The sequence below is a fragment of the Triticum dicoccoides genome, chromosome 1A (assembly GCF_002162155.2).
Source record: "Triticum dicoccoides isolate Atlit2015 ecotype Zavitan chromosome 1A, WEW_v2.0, whole genome shotgun sequence".
Taxonomy (NCBI): domain Eukaryota; kingdom Viridiplantae; phylum Streptophyta; class Magnoliopsida; order Poales; family Poaceae; genus Triticum; species Triticum dicoccoides.
Window position 1 is genome coordinate 79,143,845 of NC_041380.1, and position 4,774 is coordinate 79,148,618.

Consider the following 4,774-nt stretch of genomic DNA (forward strand, 5'->3'; position numbering starts at 1 on the left):
CAACCTATGTCGATAGTGGACTTAGCTGCATGTGTCCAGGAGGAAGGAGAATCAACGAGTCATTGGGTGCGCCGGGTTTCACAAGTGTTGCACTCCTCAGACCGCATCAACGCTGACACCGCAATATTAACCCTAGAAGGCAACTGCCGGTTCGGACCCCTGAAGCTGAAGTTGGGATGGATGAAGCGTCATTGCACCGACATGGGGACCCTCATGGCCACTTTGGTGAAATATGTTGATTCTGATAGTACCAAGGATCCCGAATCTGATGATGACAAGACAGGGAAAGGGAAGAAGAACAGCAGCTCCAAAGGTCAGCAGCATCACTGGGTAGGCAATGGTGGAGGAAGCAAGCGTAAAGCGGATGGTAACATGGACTTTGTGGCTAATGCCAACGCACTGGACAATGGCCAGCGACGCAAGGGTAGGCCGAAAAATCGTAATGGAGCGCCCAACCCTAACCCAAACCGCCTAAACTATCTGCTAAGCCAGCCCTGTCCAAGACATGGGACGAAGGAGGCGCCGGCAAACCACCTTTGGAAAGATTGCTTTATTATGCAGGAGTTCAAGAATTCTAATAATTTCCGGTATGATCACGAATCTGGCGGTGGCTCGGGATCCGGGCCGGGTTACGGAGGAGGAAGTTCCGGTTCAGGATTCAATGGTAATCCGGGCAGACATAATGGTCAAAATAGTCAGAACAACTAGGGTGGTTACAACCAACAGCAGCAACAGTCAGGTTACCAGAGCAACCCAAAGCAGTTGAGTAATGGGCAGTACCATGTCTTCACCACTAGCTTGGACAAGCGAGACCGAAAAGTTCAGAGGCGGGCGATCAACTCTGTTGAACCGGCCATACCCCGTTATCTACGTTGGTCTGAACAGCCAATCATATGGATCAGAGAAGATCACCCTCCCCAGGTCGATAATCTGGGTCAGTTGGCTCTGGTGGTGGCGCCTCAGGTGGGAGGTTACAAGTTCACCAAGGTGCTCATGGATGGAGGGAGCAGCATTAACATCCTGTACTATGAGACCTTCCGTCGTATGGGACTAACAGATAAGAATCTCAAACCGTCTAATACAGTATTCCACGGTGTAGTGCCTGGCAGATCAGCATATCCCGTTGGTAAGATAGCTCTGGAAGTGGCCTTTGGGGATGATCATGATTCCAGGTCGGAGATATTGATGTTTGAAGTGGTGAAAATCCAAAGTCTATATCATGCCCTGTTTGGGCGACCGGCCTACGCCAAGTTTATGGCTCGGCCCTGTTATGTGTATTTGCAGCTCAAGATGCCGGGTCACAAGGGGACAATAACGGTTCATGGAAGCCGCAAAATCGCTTTGGAATGCGAGGAAGGAGATGCGGCTTATGCAGAGTCGGTTTGTGCCACCGAGGAGTTGAAGTACTATAAAGACAATGTTGATCCGGCGGACATGACTCCATTGAAGAAGCCAACTACGGAGCATGATCCGGCCCTGAAGTTCAAATCGGCAGCAGAAACTAAGCTTGTTGACTTCGTACCTGGTGATTCGTCCAAGCAGTTCAGCATCAGTGCCAACTTGGATCCAAAATAGGAAAGCGCGCTCATCGAGTTCATCCGTGAGAATCGAGACATTTTTGCATGGAAGCCCTCTGACATGCCAGGTGTACCGAGGCAACTCGCTGAGCACACACTTAATGTGGATCCTAAATATAAACCGGTGAAACAGTTCCTCCGCCGGTTTAACGAAGAAAGACGCAAGGCAATTGGAGAAGAGGTAGCCAGGCTCTTAGCAGCTGGCTTTATTGTTGAAGTTTTTCACCCTGAGTGGCTTGCCAATCCGGTGCTGGTCCTCAAGAAAAACGGCACCTGGCGCATGTGTGTGGATTACACAGATCTTAATAAGACTTGTCCAGCAGATCCTTTTGCTCTCCCCCGTATTGATCAAATTATTGATGCTATGGCGGGCTGTGAGCATTTAAGTTTTTTGGATGCGTATTCTGGCTATCATCAGATCAAAATGGCAGTTAAGGACCAGGAGAAGACGGCATTTATAACTCCCTTTGGAGCCTTCTGCTATGTGTCTATGCCCTTCGGGCTCAAGAGTGCCCAAGCGACTTACCAACGTCCAGGGAGAAGGAAACTCTGATTGATGATTTGAAGGAAACCTTTGATAACCTGAGGACATACAAGATGATGCTTAATCCGGACAAGTGTGTCTTCGGTGTATCGGCGGGCAAGTTATTAGGCTTCTTGGTGTCCAATAGGGGAATTGAGGCTAATCCGGAGAAGATCACAGCCATCACCTCCCTCGCTAAACCAAAGTGTATCAATGATGTTCAGCGCCTGGCAGGCCGGATTGCTGCGTTAAGCCGGTTTATCAGTCGCCTCGGTGAGAAGGCAATCCCTTTGTATCAGATGTTGAAAAAGACGGATCAGTTTGTCTGGAGTTCTGCTGCTGATGAAGCATTTGAGGACTTAAAACGGCAATTGGCCAATCCACCTGTGCTCGCTGCTCCCATTGACAACGAGCCGTTGCTGCTATATGTTGCTGCTAATGCTCGGGCGGTCAGCGTGGCTATTGTGGTAGAGCGCAAGGAGGCAGGTAAGGAGCATCCGGTTCAACGTCCGATCTATTATATCAGCGAGGTGCTCATTGAGTCCAAGCAAAGGTATCCGCATTGCAGAAGCTGGTGTATGGAGTTTTTATGGCAAGCCAGAAGCTTAAACAATACTTCCAAGGGCATCCAATTACAGTGGTCAGTTCTGCTCCTTTGGGAGATATCATCCAGAACTAGGAAGCAACTGGCCGGATTGCAAAATGGGCCATAGAGCTGGGGCCGTACGGTTTGAAGTATGTGCCTCGGACAGCGGTTAAGTCTCAAGCACTTGTTGATTTCATCAATGATTGGACGGAAATGCAAGCACCTGAAGAAAAGTCGGATCATACGTATTGGACCATCCATTTTGACGGATCCAGGCAATTGGAAGGCTCAGGGGCTGGAGTCGTATTAACCTCCCCACGAGGTGATAAGTTTTGTTATGTTCTCCGCTTAATGTTCCCTTGTACTAACAATGCAGCTGAGTATGAAGCCTTGCTCCATGGTCTCTGGATTGCTAAGGAGATGAATCTAAGTCGAGTTAAGTGCTTCGGTGACTCGGACCTTGTGGCTCAGCAGGTGTTTGGCACTTGGGACTCCAAGGACCCACTCATGGCAGCATATCATCGTGAGGTGGATATTGTTGCAGGTTATTTCAGAGGCTATCAGGTGGACCACATGGACCGGCGGAAAAATGAAGCGGCGGACGCTTTAAGCCGGCTGGGCTCTCAGCGCAAACCGGTCCCGCCCAATGTTTTTCTGGATGTGCTGCACAACCCGTCGGTGAAGATCCCTGGTGAAGAGGATTTAGCTATTCCTGATCCGGAGGCTCAATTGGTGGCAGCTCTTCATGTTATTCCAGATTGGACGCTTCCTTACCTGGCGTATAAGAACCGGGGCGAGTTGCCAGAGGATGAGATTCTGGCCTGGCAGATAATCCGGCGATCCAAGTCCATGGCTATCATCAACGGCGAGTTGCATCATTGCAGTGTATCAGGAGCTTTTCAATGTTGCGTGTCTCCTGAAGAAGGCCGTGAAATTTTGCGTGAGATCCACGAAGGATATTGTGGTCACCATGCCGGTTCAAAGTCTCTGGTGGCTAAAGTGTTTTGCCATGGCTTCTATTGGTTAACTGCTCATGCTGATGCGGAGGATCTGGTCAGACGATGTGATGGTTGCCAAAGGTTTTCAAGACGTGCTCATGTACCGGCTCAAGAATTGAGAATGATTCCAATTACTTGGCCGTTTGCGACTTGGGGGCTGGATATGGTTGGGCCTTTCAAAAGGTCCAAAGATAAGAAGACCCACCTCCTGGTGGCGGTTGACAAGTTTACAAAGTGGGTGGAGGCAGAACCTGTTAGCAAGTGTGATGCGTCCACGGCTGTTCAGTTCATCAAAAAAGGTGATTTTCCGGTTTGGCTTTCCGCACAGTATTATCACAGATAATGGTACAAATTTGTCCAAAGGTGCTATGAAGGAGTTCTGCGAACGGGAGCACATCCGGCTCGACCTTTCATCAGTGGCACATCCACAGTCCAATGGTCAAGCAGAAAGAGCTAATCAAGAGATCCTGAGAGGCATCAAGCCCCGGCTCATGGTTCCTTTGCAGAGAACGCCGGGTTGTTGGGTAGAAGAATTACCATCTGTGCTATGGAGCATCAATACAACACCCAACAGATCAACAGGATACACACCGTTCTTCATGGTTTATGGAGCGGAGGCGGTTCTCCCTAGTGATATCCGTCATGATTCACCTCATGTAACGGCTTATATTGAAGCGGACAACGAGGCAACACGGCAAGATGCTTTGGACCGGTTGGATGAAGAGCGTGACATCGCAGCCGCCCGATCGGCGATTTACCAGCAGGATCTTTGTCGTTATCACAGTCGTTGGGTCAGAACCAAAACCTTTCAGGAGGGAGATTTGGTGCTTCGGCTCATCCAAGATCAGACTGGTATGCATAAGTTATCCCCACCTTGGGAGGGGCCTTTCGTGGTCAGCAAGAATCTGCACAACGGGTCATACTATCTGATCGATATTCGAGAACATAAGGACTCACATACATTAGAAGAGGAGACCAATAGGCCGTGGAACATAGCTCATCTTCGGCCTTATTATACCCGAGCCATTGGTTCTACTTATGTACATATTACAGCGATGTATATATTAATTATAATAAACCGGAACCTCAG